We start from the raw sequence: 20,863 nt of genomic DNA on the forward strand, positions 1-20,863 counted from the left end.
TAATGAAATTAAGAAAAAATCTAATGAATTTGTTTTCTTAACGATTTAGATGAAATTAAAAATATAGGTACTCCGATATTTCCATCATCTGACGTACTAAAGGGCAACGTTTCATTCATTGAATAAATATTTAAGCGATGGTAAATGAGGGCAGAGATTCCGTAACGCATTAAATCTCTAGCAGCGGGGCAGTATCCAGGTAATGAATACAAAGTGCGGGCTGCGCGGTTAGCTCTGTTGTAAATTAAGGTGAGGGACTTGGAAACCTTCGCTGTGAGCATACCGGCAAACGTTTCTCTTGCGAAACAATCGATTACGGTGTAGCACAGTCGCGAAAGTAAACTGAAACTCAAGCAAAGCGTAACACCTGCAGCACAAAGAGACATGAAGGCAAAACACGAAAAGCAGGGTTAGAATCCAGTAGAAACGGTTTCGCGTATTGCACTTATCTGTTGAACGATTCGTTTCGCTTCGGTGTGACAGATTTTAACTGGAAAGTTTGCGTGAGAATCTAGCAAATTGTCTAATGATTTTTTTTGTTTAAATTTCTATGTCCACTAGCTCTTGGTATCATAATCGAGCACCTTGTCATTCTCAAAATAACGGTTTGTCCCAAATCGCAATGTGTAAATATACAAAACGTTTTTTGGTCGTTTCATATGAAAATGAACAATAATTTTATTACATTTAATTCAACAGTCCGACACTCAGCAATCAAAATAAATGGATATTGTGTTTATTAAAAGCAATTCGCAATTAAGTCAGTTCATAGAAATGGACAAATCGATAGAGGTCATCGGCACCATAGGCATCATCCGTGAGCTCGACCCCCAATAAGGGCGTCTGCCTCACATTGTGTACTCCCTTCACTCACCCCTTCAGAGCTCCAGGAAAACATAGCCATTCTGTATTTCACCTGGGAATGCCATAATGTTCAATTTAATGCTTACTTTAATTATAGAAAAAGGAAAAAAGAAATATAAACTCTACTACAGTATAAAGATTTTTAAACACATTTAAAGGTTCTGGATCATCATGGGGATTAAAAAATGTGTTATTATTGATAATTGTAATTGAACTCTAATGCAAGGTCAGTGACAATTTGTATGTGAAATCTAAGGTTAAGGTAGAATATTTATTACCTAACTAACAAATGACTAACGATCCTAGACGTCAGTGATAAAACATCTTTAAAGACAATTTACTTCAATGAACACTCAGCGATAGTTCAGAAAATAGAAATGCGAGCAAGGAAACTTCTTTTCCAATTTTCTCTCGATGGCCATTAGGATGAGAAATGCAAAGTAGATTCTCGGTCGAAGTCGAGATATGTGCTCGGAAAGAAAGAAATTTCAATGTGAAACGGCAAGGCAACAGTGTTACATCCTCACTGGAAAACGAGCTCAGAATTCAGACTGCTCTATCCCAAATTATATCTATGCATCAACGGCCTCGCGGCATTTACACGTTCCGAATATGTTTTAAAACAGAAAAGCTATTATTTTATTTACTCAGATAACATAGTGATGATTCACTGCGGTTAAAAGTTAAGTTTTAATATAGCAAGTGAACAATAATTTCCAACGTATGTTAGGAAAATGTAGAGAGTAAATGTAAAGGCAACAGGTTACTTGAGTCGAGCTGACACTCTGTAATTTGGCATGGGTGGGCCCGGTTGCGGTCCGAAAACCCTCGCTTATTTGCGAGGCCGCAAGTAACTTTAAATTACTGAGACTAATATATAACGCGCTTGACACTAGAGTAGAAGTTTATGGTCCGCCCCGTCGATTGCCATCTGTGTAACTTAAGACGTGTGACGCTTACAATTTCACTGAAACATTCCGCGTCCTTATTTCTACATATTAAGGATGTATTACTTATTAAAACTTTCTTTTGAAATAATACTACATTAATAAATTAAAACTTGACTCACTTGTATATCGGTTAACGTACAGATTACTTTCAAACCCGCCTTAGGTTCTTCTACAGGATGGGACATACATATTTACGGTATTCTAAAGTCGGGTCTGGATTTAGGCGGTACCTAGAAAGAAAACACGCATCAGTTAAGAGATGATCTTTAATAAATATGTAAATCTTAAATGAAAAATTCTGAAAAATTAACACAATTCATTAAAAAAGACATGCAAACAATCAAGATTTCATTAAAGAAAACAGCATCTAGGTGTCAGTTACGTACCTAACTCACCGATGAAACTTAAGCCGACTGTTTCTATAGTAAGCAATATTTTCAAATTAAGAGTACGGGCCCTCGCCGGCGAACACAATTTCTTAGGTGGCGAGGGGTGAATTGTGGGGGTCGAGGGCTGCATTTTTAACCCACTATGTGAGCATGAAAGGCCGCAATAGCAATTAGTGTTAAAACAAATATTTACGATATTAAAATTATTACAAAAAAAAACTCTCAAGGCTGAACAACGATATTTAAGACTGAAGAAATATTTAAATGTGCACTCTAGTTATGAAATATATTTGTGGAGGTGATAGGTCTTAGGGGGTAGGTTTTAAGAAATGTCAAGAACTTCATCTATTTCAGGACAGGAGCCGGTTTGGTAAAGTTTTTGATCTTCTTCGGACTACACTTTAAATTGTAACAAAGCGACAATCACAACTTAACAACACAGCACCTTAATAGTGCAAAGAATGTAAACGCGTTTTCGAGTAAAAGTTCATAAATTCAAATTTGCGCAGTGGCTCGTGAAGCGCCTTATAATTTGCTCTGCATATCTGAAAGAACCGCGCCACTCTGGTATGCGTCTGTTCAGACCTAGTGAGTTTTCGCCGTTATTTCTTTAGCTGAGAAATCCGACCGCACAACTTTAGTTAGGAATTCCGTACACCTATCTTAAAATCGCATCACATATTTCGTGTAGCCGGAATAGGAGTTTTCTATTCTTGTTAAAATTTTATATTGTTTTCGATGTGATCTATTTTACTCTAAAACTCTACTGTTTTACGATTACTTTTACATTATTTGTATTAAATAAGTGCAAATTAAACGAAACAGAATATTTAAGAGATATTAAAATTTTCCTTCTTTGTTTTCAGTAATTCAAATACTAAATCGTAGTAACTCGCTTCTTTTCTGCAGAACAAAGTATCGACAATTTTACATTGGTCAGAATTGATTTATTTTAATTATTTATGCTGTAGAGAAATATATTAAGAATAGTATAAAGGAACAGCAGAGCGGACATTTTATAGCGAGCACCTCCCCGGTGTAATATTGGTAAAAAGTTGCGGGTAGACGGATAGTTGCAGGGGTCACGTTAATGATATCGCCGCCATTTGCGGACGAGTCCCCGCTCCCAATTGCGCCCGAGCACGTTAATGTGCTCCGCTATGGCGCTCTGAATATTTTAAAGGACATTCGGTGAAATTACTACAAAAATAATGTCGCTCTGCTTGTACCGAATTACCCGAGAAACTGTTTAGACACCAACGATAAATATGCTCGGAATCCTTTTCCCATTGCCTCTTTGGAGATTGCTTTGCGAATTAAATATTTTTCTAGCTGGAGCGCTAACGGTTCAAACATCCCTATAGTGAATTATGAATCGTAAAGGCAGTGTCTCGGCAGCGTCGATTTGTCATGAAGGGAAACACTTAGAGAAGTCAGGTTCACGTGTGGCTGTATGTACGATCCGGTACACCGGGTTTTAAATAATAAATGAGGTTCGGTGATAGAGGAGCACGCAAGCGTCCGCCGCAGCCAGCGCGCCGCCCCGCGCCCGCGCCGCAACGCCGCCCCGCGCCGCGTGCAGACAGCGCGCTACGTGCGCCGCATAATGCAGGCCCCGTGCAAAATTCACAACTACCCGCCGGCTGAATTTACTAGCTACATCTCATTTGCTCCTGTTTGCGTACCCGTTTCCAAAACTACTAGTTAGTCGCGAGTTTTCGTATCCTTTATTACTAGAGTTTACATTTCAAATTGCTGGACTAATGATACTTTTGAAGCTTAAATGAAAATAAATTACATTCAACTATTTACTGTATTTAAAGCAATAAAGGCTTATTTAAATGTATTATTCCTTACTATATAAACCTAGTATCCTTACAATCACATTTTCAACTAGGTAAATGGAAGTTTGTATAATAAGCGTAGAAGAAAGGAGAGAAACACTTCGGTTATATTTTTTTCTTCCTACTATTTCATATCCAATGACAAAATAGCGTAGTAGATAAAAAACAGTTATATTTTTTCTAATTGATAACGTAAAATACATCGGTTATCACGCAGATATTTTAAATACGGTTATTCGAAATTACACAAAATATAATCGAACCCGCGAGAGATATAATCTCGTGAAGGTGATATCCCAAAATTATTTTATTATTTTAGCTTGGTTTTAATACTGCTTACAAATTTTCAAATAAACAAGCAATTAATTTATCTTAACAATTTGATTACGAATAAGAAAAATTCCAAAGTTTAAACAACTCGGAATTAAAATAAAGACGAAATGTTTTGAGCTCTATGGTCCGTTAATGTTTTAGAATCAAAAGTCGCGGGTCGCTGATTTTCTTTCGGGCGGTGTTTTGTTTCGCAATTCCACGGCTAAAAATAAATTAAAAAGAGAATACCGAACCAGGTGTCCGTGCTTAATTCTTCTTTAGCCCATTGCAACAACTTCCTGAATAATTATCAACTTGATTATTTACAAAGATTTGAATCCTCACAATCTTTAAAGCATTATTTTGAAAATTTTATCTTATATATATAAAATTCTCGTATGATGTCACAATGTTATTTACCGTACTTCTCCGAAACGGCTTAACCGATTTTTATGACATTTTAAACACAAATTCAGTAGGTCTAAGAATCGGTTACTATATATTTTTAAATCCCGCGCGCATGAAGCCGCGGGCGACAACCAATATTAAGAAAGAGGTAACAAATAATTTAAAAGCAATTATTTTGATTGAAATCTATTTCAATCATGAAAATTATTCAGACACAACATGTATGTGTGCAAATTTTATACAAACACATAGACGTAAAAGGCTAAGGTAGGCTCCTTGTGCACAGCGACTCCTTATTAACGTGCATAAATATCAGTGCCCGCTACCACCCGCCAAATTTAGCACCCGTCGGAAGGTTGTATGTAGCTTAACTCTACAAAATAAATCATATTATGTACTTACATTGTAATATAATAGATAAACAACTTCTATTAAATATGTATTAATAATTATTTGAAATATTACGTATTGATTTTTATTACTTCTAACTATTAATCATGAGCAGACATATGTAGAACAAGATTATTGTTTGTCTAGGCGAGCAAAAAAGGCCCTTTACCCACTCTTTACTAAGAAACTAATACATGATATATCGTAAAAATCCTATTTTGTACAAAATAAAAGACTTTATTTTTTTAATTTTATTGTATTTTTAAACCATCTAATATCTAATAGTTTAATATTAATCTTCGCAAGACCTCCCAAGATCAGTACGTCATAAAGTTCACAATAACTTTAACAATTTAACTTATTTTTTACATATGAATTATGGTGAAAGGAACATTTATTTCGAAGTAACATAAATTCATCGGGTCGCAAAGTAAATTTATTCGTATGGAACATTGGACTCGAAGTAAAACAAAGTTTGAATAGTATTTTACTAGATTTTATTATCTGAAACGGGTAATTTCCTCTGTACAAACACTCGGCTCTGTTCATTCGAGAGCCCCAGCGCGCGCTAAATTTGAATTCATGTTACGAACGAGCAACATAAACCAATTACTGAGCCGGGCCAATGGCGGGCGGCGGCACGCGGAGAATCGATAATTCACAATATGTCCGCTAGAGGGCAACGCCAGCGAAGCCGGTGCGCACCCACGCTACTCCTCCACGTTGCGCATCTAAATGTCAAACCTTGTAAGAGCGTCCTAACGACGATTACTTTTCATTTAATATTTCTGTTTATAAACATACAATAACACAGTCACGTAATTTAATATTAATTATAATAAATTCAATACTTTAATTTTACATTTTTATTTTTCAATTTAACATTTGTTTAATTCCTTTTAATTCTAACAATGAGTTGTATCTAAGATTTTAAATTAATAGAATTTTCTTATACAAGAAAAAACAAGACATTTTAAATGCTTTTCAATTTTAAATTTCATGTTAAAATAATTTATTCGCCAAAATATCGGATAGAAAGGGACGCTTGCACAAAGTTACACCGGGCGTGCGCTATGGTCAGCTGCTTGCTTGCTGTTTCGTGTCGCGCTTCTTGCCCGCTTTCAATGTTTTCCGTTTTATTTTGTTATTTCTGTGATGCAAACTAGAATTTTGACAAAAATACCTGTTTTATATGTTTGTGAATGTAATAGTGCAATGCAATAGTGATCCCGCCAGCAAAAATTCAGATGAAACAAGGTAAACGCCTTAGTATTTTTGTTTGTCGTGAACATAACCTCTTTCATGTCACAGAGATGTGCTTTGTTTTAGCATTTAAGATATTTTCGATTTAAATAAGGAAGATAGGATGGAAGTAATAACAAAAACTAACTATCAAATAGGCTGTCAACTGTTTTTATGATGTGATTATTGTCGAAAACATTTTCGCAAACGTGAATGATTGAAATATTAATCGAGACAAATTTGTCTCACTTAAACTTATACTTGCTTAATATCAGTGTTTTTTTTAATTTATAAATTAATATTGGACTGAAAATATTTAAACCAATTTCATGTGCTTACAATAATGAAGTAAATGTTGACATAAAATGAATCACCATGACAATGCTCGGTTGATAAAACAATGGAACTGCCCGTTATTCCCATAGGGGGCGTTAGTAGTCGCGAAATGGAAAATATGAACAAATACGATTTTGCTGTTTAATTATAAGTTCGTTACGTTTTATGCATGTTTAAGTATGTGAATATATTTTTTAACAATTAAGAGAGATTATCTTCAATAATTTTGGTCATAGAGACAAAAATATTTTTTAGTTTCCGTAAATTTTTTCATGGTTTGTTTTGAATCGAGTTGAATTGTTTCTCCGATGTTTATGTGTTAAAACTCGATGTCGAAAATCCTTTAAGGAAATCGATATCGACAATTGTACCTTGATCGAGAACTGGATTTTTTTTAAAACTAATTTAATGTTAACTCTTGTTGCCGTTGTTTGTAACAAATAATTTATTTATTTAGTTGTTATTAAGTCTATAAATAGTCTTTATCTAAAATCTTCATATGTACCTTTTCTGCTTCGCAATAAATAAAAGAAATATTTTATATGAATTGGCATACAGGATTTTTTTACACACACAATTTAAATCCAACGAAGGTTTAAGAAGTCTGATTGAACATGATGATTGGGAAGGATCTCACCATAATCAATCCTTTAGAACTAATCCTAGTTGTGATGTAAATCTTTACATTAGCGCGTATGTTAAAATCAGGCGCCTTTAATGAGTATCTTCGTCATCTCTCCAGTTCTGCAAAAATGCTTTATTTCATTCTAGTAAAACCTAATTAGTGTTGCTGTTAAAGCCTCAGGATGCCGGTGCCGAAAGCTTCAGTTTGAACAAAGTCACTAGATTTTTTTTGAACGTGTTTTCAGATGAATTTCTATGATTATCAAGGATTATTACAAATATCAGTGAGATTACTATAATATGCGAACAAAAGCATAGCGCTATCTCTATTCTTTTTAAATATAATGATAAGGATGAAATTATTTTTTTTAGAAGGGTACTTCACACTCCAGGTTAGAATCTTTGTTAGAATGCAACGAATCAAAGAATTTTCGTTTCTTCTCCATAGTTTAATAAAACATCAATTGACTTGCGATGCGATGGCGATTCTTAAAATAATTGGCGCCAATTTTTTTTTTTAAGATAAAAGAGAGGTCGTCTTTTTGACACGTCACAGTTTTCTTACGCACGGTTTCTATATGAGTTGTCAAACGGCTGTCTAGTTAAACATGAACATGAATATGCATAAACCTTAAATTAAATTGACAACACAACTGTGTTTTAAAATTAATTTTAATATCCAAAAATGATCATTGGCTTTTCAGTGACCTATTGCTATGTTTTGGTCTACCAAAATTGACTAATGAATGAATTTCTAAATCGTAACGATGATTCCCTTCGCGATGTCGCATACAGTATTGGAATTTATAGATAACAAATTAACTACTTAATCAAATAGCATATGGATTACCGTCCTAGTATAAGTTGATGTAGAGAACATTTTAAGTTAGGAAAACTTGGTGCTAAATATATTCTACCACACTCATATCAAAATTTAGATTAACTAAGAGTCAATTGTGTCTTCACATCGTTCCTATGTTTATTTATCATAGATATCCCCGTAGAGTCCCGTCTACTCCTTAAAAGAAAACATGAAAAGTATAAATAAAGATGGCTAATCGTTTGCAAATGGCGACTTTTGTCGAAAATGTCTGTCTCGTCAGCCATATTCCGTTTATTGTCGCAATATTGCGAACGTCGACGGGAGGCCGCGGCCGGTCGCATGCATTTACATACATTAATGTGTACGGCGCACATGCATGCACTTCGCTTTCGTGTGTGCGCTGCGAATTAACTGTAATTGAGCCATTCGGACAACGGCGAGCCGCGCTTCGCTGCCTCCGCACTTGCCTACTCTCTCTCCACTCTACCTCTACTCTTTGTTCGCTAATCTGTTATAATGATATCCGATCGCCTGTCTACGTTTACTCGCTTTCTTCAACCCATTAAAGTCACGACTTCTGAGAGCTTTGGTCAGATAATGGATTTTTAATCAAAATGAGATTTCTTTATGACTTCGCGTCAGATTTACGATTCCAATCATTTAAATAACTTCTTTTAAGATCAGTGCGTTCAACTATAAGAATACTTGGCAAAGTTAATTTAAATCAAGAATTAAAACGTTCGCTCTGTGTCCAGATTTTCTTATAGTAAGGATTTAATTATTTTTGGGACGAAAACAAGTAACCGATGGCAATGCTTTAGGATATTCATCTTCACCCCTTTCTGGAGAAACAAACAGGGGCGTCGGAATTTTGTTATTAGCGTTACAGAGGGAGTGGGTACCGTTTCCGTCGCGCACCTGACTGATTGATAGCACTTCTTTGCACCTCGGGTCGAGCTTGTAATCGAGCCATTAATAAACTTTACTGCCTCCAAGTTTATCTTGCGGACTCGTTATTTGCTTAATGGGCTAGCAAACGGCTCGGCCTGGACACCTGTGCTGCTTCGATAATTGTGAACCCTAATTGACATATTGATGAGGACCTTCGAGAACGAAAGTTTCACTAATATCCACCCTCACTTAAACATCGTTTATTCAATAATTAATGTAATTTACCACTTTAACAACGCATTATCTTGGGAATTATTGTACGCTTATTTTTCTTCAAAATCATTAGGCAGTGGGTAGAGCGAATATCACTCGACTCTTGACAAGGCGTCTCTTAACACGGAGCGACGGCAATGCCCGAAGAAATGTAAACTATCTAGAAATTATGTAAAAATTAATATAACTTCTGCTTCTTTTAATTTTTGACCTTTGTGAAACTCCTATAGTTTTATTATGTCGCATCGAAACATTTTATGATGAAACTTTTTTAACACATGCATGTGTATTTTAGCCACAAATATTAGCCTCCATATTCTTGATCTTGTGATTTGGGAAACGTTTGTGAAATTGCATTCTTATAATAATGGTTAAAAGCGAATAGATATATATATATATATAAGAAGTGGTGTTGTATAAAACGGTAGAGACATAATGGTGGTGGTGCGACGGCGCGGCGGTGGTGGCGACGTGGCGACGCTGGGTCGGCCGCCCCTCGTGGTGGATGCCGCCAGCACGGCGCGGGGTGGCGCCAGGCACGGCCCTCGCCCCGCTATTTTTGACCCCGCGGCCTATCGCGCTGGCGATCGGCCTTGCACCGACTTGCCGTTTTAATCGCGCTGGTTGTAAATGAGCGCATAACCAAGCTCTTCTATTGTGTGCTGGCGCAAATTCCTCATGTTTTTTTTACAATTCGCTCTGCTCTACTTTTGAATGCTAATTGCTAAGTTTTCATTAATTAAATAACAAGATTTTTACCATACTTCTATTTCTTAATATTGCAGTGTTTCATAATTTGGTTTTAAAACAATTTAATTGTTCATGTAGATAATTAATATCATAGTTGTTTGTTCCTTCAATAAGTACATGTTGTCACGGGATGAATTAGTACCGAAGCGTTTCGAATATTTTAAGAAAGATGACGTTGTGATCGCCGTCGACAGTATCCAAATTGGGTCAACGCTCGTTAACAATTACGACAAAAGGTGCGGCGTCGGATAAGCAGCGCGTCCTTCACTGTCCAGCCACCCGGGGATCTCGAAACAATGAAAATCACCTCATTCATTTACGCCGGCAGCGACTTTTTAATTTTTCCAATACATAGATCATGATTTGACATCGTTCATACAACACCCTTAATGTGTTTACATGTCCTACAAGTTGATACACCGTTTATTTGTGTTCTACCTTCTGATTAGGGTCGCATTCGGGCTCAAAATTTATTAGAGCGTAGGACTCGTGACACGACTTTCATTTTACATGTTTAAATAAATGCAGCTATGCATATATAACCTATTAGTTGAATTTATTGTAGTTTCGTTGTTCTAATTGAATTCTTGTTTTTAAAGTCTGATATTCAGCACAGATCGAAGGTTTAACAATTGACACTGAGCGGGCAGTGGTGGATACACAGTATAGTACATTGCAGCGGAAGGACGTGTCACTCACGGCCCGCTGACGTCTGCCTGCCTTCAGCAAAACGCCGAGAGCTTCCGACCTGCCCCCAACACCGATACCGACATTGCTCGTATTTCACGTCATAAATGTTGTTTACAATTGCAATACCTTGTTGCAATACTATTAAACTTTCGTTACCTTTATAATTGAATTTATATAATAAACATATACTTCTGTGTTATATCTCCTAAAATTATATCTGTTTTTGAAATAGGAAGAGTATTTTAAATTAATTTCAGAAAGTCGTTTCAGCTGAATTGAACGGTTTTAAAAGCTTCGACTATAAGTATCATGTTATGTTATTTTGTTTAACAAAACGGTTACCATCGTAAGTCCATAATTGTATGAACGTGACTGACATTTATAACGTGATGTTAGATTACATGAGTCGCTCGAGGTTTTATTTTGGCGTTCTTTTTTATTAGCTTTCCGAAACGAGAGAAAAAGTCAAAATTAATCCACTTAGTCGACAGCTTTAATGGATTTTAAGCTAAACAGTAAAGTATTATATTTACATTTTCCATATGAGAACATTATTTTTGTGTAAATTTAATATATAATATTTTGTAAAAAGAAAATATGTATATTTTTTTATTTTATAGGAGTAGGGGGCAAATGTGCACCGGATCACCTAATGTTAACTGATCCGACGGCTAAGGACATTCGTAAAACCAGAGAACCTGCAGATGCGTTGTCAACCTTAAAATGTGGCCAGCCTTATGTGAATGTAATATGTTATTGGATAGCAAAATTGTTTTATAACAGTAAGAATCAATAAGTTAATTGTCAACATTTTATATATTCAGCAAAGTTTTCAATGTAGTTTTTTGAAAGCATTTTTCCAAGTTATTTTTTTTCTAACTACGCGTTAGACGAAGGTTATATGAGTGGAAAACTGGCTAGTTGTGTAGGGTAGTTTATCACTTAGGAAGCAGGTCGACCGCCGGAGCGCGCCGGTGACTTGCGCCGCGCCTTAATGTGCCACGTCACGCGACTTTGACACGATATTTGACATTAAATCCAAGAAAAATTTGCACAGAAATCAAAAAGTTATATTAACTATCACTATGTATATATATTACAACTATCTTAATATAGAAGACAGTATCGTAACCGATTGTGAGAGTTAAAAGATTTAGTAGCAATACATAGCTCCGTTTATGTATATTTTGTGCGATATTAATGAAGTAGTTTTGGGATCTATGATCATTGTTTCCAGCTTACGTTTCTGAAAAATCATAAACTGTCTAAGCGTTTTGACAGAACTACATTCAAGATTTTCTTCGACTCTAAAATATCAATACATCCTATTGTAATACACAGAAACAGTAGTTTAATTAAACCCAACATAAACAAAACTCAATAAAAATAGAATCTGCTCGTAATGGAATTACAAACACTTTTTGCTTTACATTTTTTTTCTATTTTTCTCCAACAGTAGCAAATATATGACTCTTGTTCAGACATTACAAAGTTGTTTTTCGCGCGCGGTATATTCCAACAAATAGTTTTATTTTGACTTTTATTTTATTTTTCGTTTATTTTCCCTTGCGCGGCCGTAAAACGTACCTGGGACCGCTCGCGGGGATAACGGAGCGGGCTCACGAAAAATTTATTATTGAGACCTTTTCGGCCGGGCTCCATCGACAGACATTGCGAAGGCGAAAGTTATGAATGACACATGTTTTGAAATATTACCTGCAGTGAACTGCTACCCGGGAAGAAAATTTCATAGGATGAGAAGTTTATTTGTCGTGAAATATGTGGGAGTTTTATGAGAACGGGAGACTTTTACAATGCTATGGATCAAGCAATTTTCTTACTTTTCGGTCTATATTGCAGAGTAATAACACTGCGAGGTATACTGCGACGAATAAAAAGATGAGGTGCGACAAATTGGATGAGAAAACTTTGCTATTCGATGCGGGCAATTTTGTTTTTCGTAATAACTATATCAAATTGAATGTTATTCCGAACGTAACTAGTAAGTAAAGAGTATCGCTTAAAACAAATAAAAGTAATGACGTCATAATCCGCAAGGGCCGCGGATAATCAGTGGCGAACTAATGAGTAACAATTGGAAGATCTTAATAAAACAATTGCGGTTCAATTTAAATAATTTAAAATGTCACATTAAAATTGTCAACAAATTATGTTAGTTGTGTAACAAGAAGTTAGTCTATTAGCCAAAATCCTTTAGTTTTTGGCGTAAATTATAATGTATATCTGAATGATGATGTAATAGTTGATATGATCCAATCGTGATATTACTGAATATATATCTAGAATAAAATCTATATACTGTCTGTATATCTTGGCACATCTTCTATCTTAAATAGCACACACCCACCACCCACATGATTTTTAGTCGTGAGTACTTTAATACCGCCCTTTTTGGTGTTTTACCAATCTAGTTAGTACACGTTGGTGTTGGGCGTTTCACTAATTTGGCAAAAGTTCATATCTTGGATATGGATATCGTAAAATAAATGTGTATACATTTTGGTTTGAAGAGTCATCAATGTCATTTTGCTTTTCTCCCTCTCAAGCGTTATACCATAAAGTATGTTCAAAACATATTCACACGAGCCGTCAAAGATAGTCTTCCAAGCTAAAGAAAAATTAATGGATTAACAAATCTTTCGAACAATTTAATTTAGTCAATTAACTTCATACGACTCTATTGCATTAATTAATACAAGAAACGTAATTAAAATCAAGAGTAAAAGACTGAATTGAAGCTACACATAAAATGTTTTAGTTTATTGGGATAATAAATTCAAATCTCGTTCAAATAGCCAAACAAAAACAAACCGCACCGCAAAAAATACGATCCGAAAAAAAACATGGCGCGTAAAATGGAGGCAATTAAAAGCCACTACTTTTGCAATTGCAATTGATTTTAGTGTTGGTTTAAGCCGCGTGCCACTCTGATACATTCGTATTCCTGGCACACGTATGAGTAGTAAATAATTTTTATACTATACAACTAATCTAAAAGAGGAAACAGAATACACTTAAACTATAATTATGCAGGACTTTGACATTCAAAATCTTTGCATCCATTTGACCTTGATCTTCGACTGTTTGCTCAAGTCAAGGATCAAGTTCGCTGTATCAATGTCTCGGTTCAGTCAGTATGTAGGTGTCAAATGTGTAATGATGTTCCTCAACACTAAACAACAAAGTTGCACATTTGCGTTCCATCACCACGTGTTACGTCCACGACTTTTCTTGCGTGTTTGCAACCTTAGCAATACCATCACTGATAAACGATAGATAAGGCATTTGTCGTGTCCGCTCGTGGCCAATCCGGCTAGGTATCTTTTTAAAATAGGTACCCACTTTTCCGAAAGGAGCATAATACAAAATGATTTTACCTAAATTTTTACCGTAAAAATATACTAATCTATTGTTTGTACCTACGCAACTAAAATCGAACAATTTATTATGTACATTAATTACATTTGGTTCGAATTATTTAAATCAGTCAGTTGTTTTGTACGCTTTTTTGACATCAGTATAATGAATATACACAATATCTAACGGTAACATCAGAAACAAAAGATTTTTTTTTAATTAGATTAAGACATTAACCTCTACGTTGCCTCAATACAAACTTATCGATATGAAAACAGTTATCGAGTGGACAATCTGTATTCCCTGGCGCTGCACCATGGCCTGGCCATCAGGGCTGAGTCACAGCCTGGCTGGGTTCGCAGAACTCAACCCTTCGGCGCGGCACGGCGGCTTGCGGGGTGCGCTCGCTAATGACCGGACGACGACCGCGCCGCACCGCCCCGTACCGTGCTAGCCCAAATGCAACCGACCTCACGCGCGAAACTACACCCTCCAATCTTTAACATAAACTCTTAAATCCGTGGTCCCTTCCAACATTTTGCAATTCAGTGCGTGTTTATATGCAGCCTTTCAATCGGCACTGTTATTTTGATAAATATGTATGAAGTAGCGAAACCAGTGGCGAGCGTGGGTAACGTAAAACGCCATCGTGAAAATTTAATATCATTTCCTGGTGGTCGCCCAATGACTCATATCCGCAAAGGGTTCATTTTTTGCGATATCGTAACGCAAGATCATCATTTTCATATCTTTGCAACGTGTGCCACTGATAAAATAACATTGTTTTTGTATTAATATTTACATTGTAAAGTCTGCATGCAATGTAGCTGTTATTTGATAAATTTACATATTGTAACACCTTAAGTAAGACCATGACATTTTATTTATTTTAAAGTAACTCGTGAATGTTCATAGAAATTTGACGTAGTTCATATGAATAAGGCATATATTATCACATTATTGTTATATAGAGCACGAGAATAAACGAAAATTATAACAAACTAGAAACAAAAGTGTTTGTGACATCTTTAAAACAGGAAACAAACACAATTTCTTTCGTTATTTAGCATGAGAATAAGAACAGAACTTATTATAATGATTTTTTTTTATTTGAAATGATCAACAGAGCATTCTAACTAAAAAAAAAAGAAGAAAGTCAATGTTAAAAAAGATTCTTAAAAATATCTGAGCCGACATAAACCACGCGACAAAGAACTTTAAAGTTCACGTCAATTTCACTTTTACTTAGTCCTAATTCAAAAGTAATTTCGTCAAACTCTCTTCGTCACCATTACCAGTACATTCGACAAATACTGATAACAATCTGATATTTGAGTAGGTACATTCACTTTACGAACTGCCTTGGCCTACGCAAGGCAAGTCAGTGATATTATAAACGCTTTACCCAATGACGCCTTCGAAAGTACCTAGGTATTATTCAAGCGAATCCGGTTTGAATGTAACTGACAGACTTGTTTTATTTTTTGAAATTAGCACGACCCATGTTAAAATGTAAAATTACATATTTTAAGACTAATTCTACACAGTTTAAATAATTTAACTTTCTAAATTATTGTCATAGGTTAGGATTGGTTACGCCGTGATAAATGCGGTTAGTTTCCATCAAGTTAAGGTTTATGTTGGAACGCCCACGAGCTTACTATAATTACAGATAATGCACGACTTGTCTGCAATTAATTAATGAATTTTGCCAAACTAACTACCGCTCTCTCTTTGTGAATCAGAACTATACAGCTCATATGTTGTTGCTCAAATTGACAAAATCTAAGTATGTGTCATGACAAAATGTAATATTGTATGACATAAATCATTGTTTCCTTCATTTTATAAAACAAAACTTGATAATATGTAAATGCACACGTATTACAATGATGCTAAGATTCATTTCGTGCACAGCAACTGCATAATAAAATAACAAATAGAGCAATAAGGAGGTTGTGGAGCACGTCACATGGAACCGGTTCTGTTGCGAGACAATGCCCGAGCCAGGCCGATTCGGTGTTTGTGAAACTGGCTATTGTAATGGGAACGCTTATTGTATTGAACAGTACATTTAGAAAAGTCATGTTCCAAAAGTTATTCTTCCGTCTAAAATAACGGTACTAAAGCCAATTTAGTACGACTATGCTTTTTGCAATCTACTGCTCAATCTTCAGGTCAACAACATGCAACCGTTTACGATTTACCAGAGTTACCTGTAGTCACGGAGGGTTACGTCACATTACACTTGATGTAGAAAATATCTGTTACATAAAACTTATGCCTGTTAAACATACATAGAAACTTATTTTATTTGTATCAAAGTATTGAAATGTCTATGATACAGTTTTTGTAAATATTTCTGCAAAGTATTAAGGCAATTCTCGCTGTTACCGGCGGCTTAGCGAGTGCCTATTGATGCAGGGATCTTTTGCAAACCGGTATCCAGTATTCACCTTAGCGACGCCGCGCCTCCGCGCCGTTCGTTTCGTATAATCTGACCTAACATGTGCATTGGAATATTTAATCATTTACACGTTTTCCTCGTATTTGATTGACATTTAGCTTAAGTATGAATAATGTCTTCCACGTATTTGTCAAATATTTATTTAGATTTAGATTACATTCTCGGCTGTCATTCACGATCAACTACTTATAATCAGGAACAGTCGAAAATTGGAATTAGTTATCATTCTATTTATTAGCCGTATGCGAAAACGAAGCAGATCTTTAATATAAAATAAATTTATGAAGAAATATAAGCACTATACTGAATACTAACAGCTTGCATCTCTCGCAGCCGAACGTCTGACAAGAGAAAGTGCACCAGACGTTCCACTTTCCACCACAGGCAAATGTTATTCGTTATTATAACAAAAGTGACTCATTATACCTACCACTTGATAAATATGGCTAACCATTTGACGTGACAGTTGACGCTTCAAAAAATTCGTTACACTCGTCTGATACTAGACCGTAGATTTAAATATATTGGATACTCACGTTCTGGTTGTATAAATAACTATTTTAACAGTATAATATGCAAGTATTGCCATTTTGTTACAATTGTATTCATAATAAAATTTAGGCATACTTTTAACGTATTTAATGCTTACGCGACTTACGATGTAACAAGTAATTATTTCCCCGGTGGTAAACATATAGTTTAAAAAGGGCGTGTTGCTAAATGACATCACGTCAACACCATGTCGTGTTGCTGAAGTCCAACGCGTAAGCGTCACAATAACTGAACTAACAAGTCTTATAGCCACCATACAATATTGTTTGTTAATCCAAATATCATTCCCTTGACACAATAATACATGAGTACTTCCTACATAAATTGTTAAATGTAATCATTTATTAATTACAGTTTTATCCAACCTGTGTTTAACCCGTGTGTGTTAGTCTAAGGTCGACCGAGTTAAACGAGTACCAAACACCCTCGGGTTGAAATTCTACCAAATTAAATAAGTTCCATGTATATCGCTGATTTTGGGAGCCACGACTGTGGCTGGTATATCTTATATATAAAATTCTGGTGTCACAATTTTCGTTCCCATACTCCTCAGAAACGGCTTGACCGATTCTCATGAAATTTTGTGAGCATATTGAGTAGGTCTGAGAATCGGCCAACATCTATTTTTAATCCCGCGCGGACGGAGTCGCGGACGACAGCTAGTATATGTAACTATGTATATGTAACTCGTGTACTGACTTAGACGATTACATCTGAATGGGTACTGTAATTATCTAACTTCAAACTGAAGCAAAAACAATACTATTTTTGAGCTTTTAGTAACAAATTGATTGATTGGTAGAAATACAGAGCCGTGGGTACTCTAAAATAATTGAACACTATTGTATGGACGCTTTGTGGGTGCTACTCACAGTATCAGTATCAGCTATACAGTGCCTATTTGTTAATTGAAGTACGAATCTCTTTAATGTTTTCTATGTTCTAAACAACAAGAAAATCCGACACTGTTCCGGTGTATCAGCGTAACACTAGACTTATTAAAATGTCAATGTTTATGTCCCCTCACTAATCAATCTGACACTGGACTTGGTAACGAAACCGCTATTCGCTCTAAATGATTCCAACTAATAATGTATAAAACTAAAATAAGCAAGTAACAATCATGAACATACCGCGTAATGTTTCGGTCGCGTTTACTTGATATTAGCCAAATAAATATGTAGGTGTAAATATATGGAATTTCTTATTTTCCAATTGACAACTTTCTTATAATTTTATGCAGCAAATATTTATGCACTGTATTAAGCATGAATCTCAAATCAGCAACTTTATAGATATGAAATGTCAAAATGTAAATAGCTATCATAATTATTGCGAAGTGCTTCGAGTGCTATCTTCTCTGATATCTCGCAGGCACGCTGATTCGGTCCAATGGAGTCATTTGCAAGCGAGCGGTGGGCGAGGTCCGCCTACCCACGATTACGCGGACCGTAAATTTTGTCCTTTTACTTTTAAGTCTTAAGCTTTTTTCATTGCACCAGATGTTGATTTTTTACGCTAAAAGATTTATCGGTTTTCTTACCGTAGACTTTATTGAAGGTTTATACTAAAACTAATGGAAAATTTATTAAATCCAAAATTAGTTAAAGCGGGCTCTACCACTGTTAAAGAACTACTTCTAGAAATCTTATATATATTTCCTCCACGACTTTCATCAATTATAATAAAACCTTTTCTATTCGTTAATATGTTTTAAATTAAACTAAATTTGAAAGGCTTAAAGCACTAGACAACTAATAATAAACTTTTGTTCGATAAGATCTGAAAGGCTATTTTTGACATCAGTTAGATTTACTTTCTAGTCTTTTGTTTGCCGTTTAATTTACGTAACGCAAGAATAAAACTGTTTCATTGTTCGTGTGTCCGCACATGTTAACAAAGTTTCACAATGGATATGTATTACATGCTCCAATTCCAAATGACAAGTTAAATTAAAAACATCTTTGTGGATTAGATGGATGGATGGATGTTTCTTTGGAGGTATCTCCAGGAAGGCTGAACGGATCTCGATAAAATTTGTATGGCAATACATAAGCAAGTTTTTTTTTAAATTCCGCTCGAACGAAGTTGCGGACGACACTAGTTGTCGTAATTAAAAAAAAGGATTTAAACATATTTATAGAATACATAAAAACAGTTACTATAATTGTGTAATGCAATGGACAAGTAGCAATAAAAATAATAGCCATTCACAGCATACATTTGATAGTTTCGTCAAAAAAGCTTGTATTTTTTTAAATTCTACATATGTTGAAGATTTATGAATATCTTAATAATTCGAAGTACGTGTGTGATTTGACAAAGAACGATGACTCATACTTGAAGATAGGAATAAAACATTGAAGAATTCATCGAGCGCGACGAATAACCGACTCATCAGATTACTCAGTGGATAATTTTACCCTAGCAAGTAGCAAGGGCCGCAGTGGCTTGTGAAATAAATCTATCAATAAATATTTACAGTAGCATTGTCTGTCTGTACGGATCATTGCACACAATACGCTGTTAAAATATCGTAGACAAGATTACTCATCGTCATAACGAACGGAAACTTTGCCCTTGTAATTTGCTTTTAGTTTACTTTCTTAACAATACATATTTAATTTAGAAATGAAAAAGCATACAAATACAGATTATTAATATGCACTAAATTATCTAAAGTAAAATTCCTTTTTTTACAGTAAATTAAAATTAAAAAAATACAATGGATGTTTTTCGATCTTTTTGAGATCTCTAAGATATTCAGTAAATTTTGTTATAACACAATATGTAGTTACCAAATTTAATGGAGACATTAATTGGCATGTCTCAAGCTACTTTGGCACGTATTCCAGTTAGTGTAAAGTCGCCTACAACATTTTAATTGCGAATTCTTACTATAAAGTTAAGACTTGAAGAGCAATTAGCGCTATAATTTTGGCTGGCATAGTTATTCTTCTTAAGTTCTTGTTAAAACATTTGAATACAACATTGTTAGACTCTTTGTTATAATGTTAAATTTAACCGCGTTTTAATGTCAACTTAAACAATCTTAATGCAGAAATTAACAAGATTTGCTATCGTTTAATTCTAGAACAAGTCAATTATTCATATTTAAGAATACTCATAAAAATCAACTTAATCTTACTTCTTACTAATATTATAAAAGCGAATGTTGGGATGAATGTTTGTTTGAAAGTATCTCCAGAGCGGCTGTATGGATCTCAATGAAATTTGGCATACAGGTAGAGCATAATCTAGAAGAACGCATACTCATTAAGTTTTTTTAAATTCTGCGCGCACGGAGTCGCGGATCAAATATCTCTGCACAAGATTCTGTGTATTTTTTTTTAAATCTAGGAAGTTACAGTTAGAGATTGTTAGGTGATTGACACGAGACTGCTAGTTACCTTTTATGGTTTGAGGTGGCAAAGCCTAAAACGGTAATGTGTGCGTTTCCAAACAGATTAGTTGATGTGCAATTAGAGCGTGGAGCTTGCGGCGCGCGCTAAGTGCCAACAGACGGATTACGCCTTCGTGTTTGCTCACCGGCGAAGTGGACGTTTAGTGAGCGCTTCACTAATGCGCTTTGTTCGCTTATCGATCAAGAATCATTGATTGAGTTCATTATCACTGCAGTGAATCGATCTTTCCTTGCATACATTTACTGCTTTTGTAAA

At 35.3% G+C, this 20,863-nt stretch overlaps 1 protein-coding gene across 1 annotated transcript in view; it reads left to right on the forward strand.

The window, feature by feature from the left end:
- The first annotated feature begins 6,233 nt into the window (after nt 1-6,233).
- mbl (splicing regulator muscleblind) overlaps nt 6,234-20,863 on the forward strand; it is a 105,074-nt gene continuing 90,444 nt past the window's right edge. Inside the window, exon 1 of the mRNA XM_013325676.1 lies at nt 6,234-6,414. The gene's annotated coding sequence lies outside the window, so the exon portion shown is untranslated. The remainder of the gene's footprint in view (nt 6,415-20,863) is intronic.

The sequence above is a fragment of the Papilio xuthus genome, unplaced genomic scaffold, assembly GCF_000836235.2.
Source record: "Papilio xuthus unplaced genomic scaffold, Pxut_1.1 DF824655.1, whole genome shotgun sequence".
Classification (NCBI taxonomy): Eukaryota; Metazoa; Arthropoda; class Insecta; order Lepidoptera; family Papilionidae; genus Papilio; species Papilio xuthus.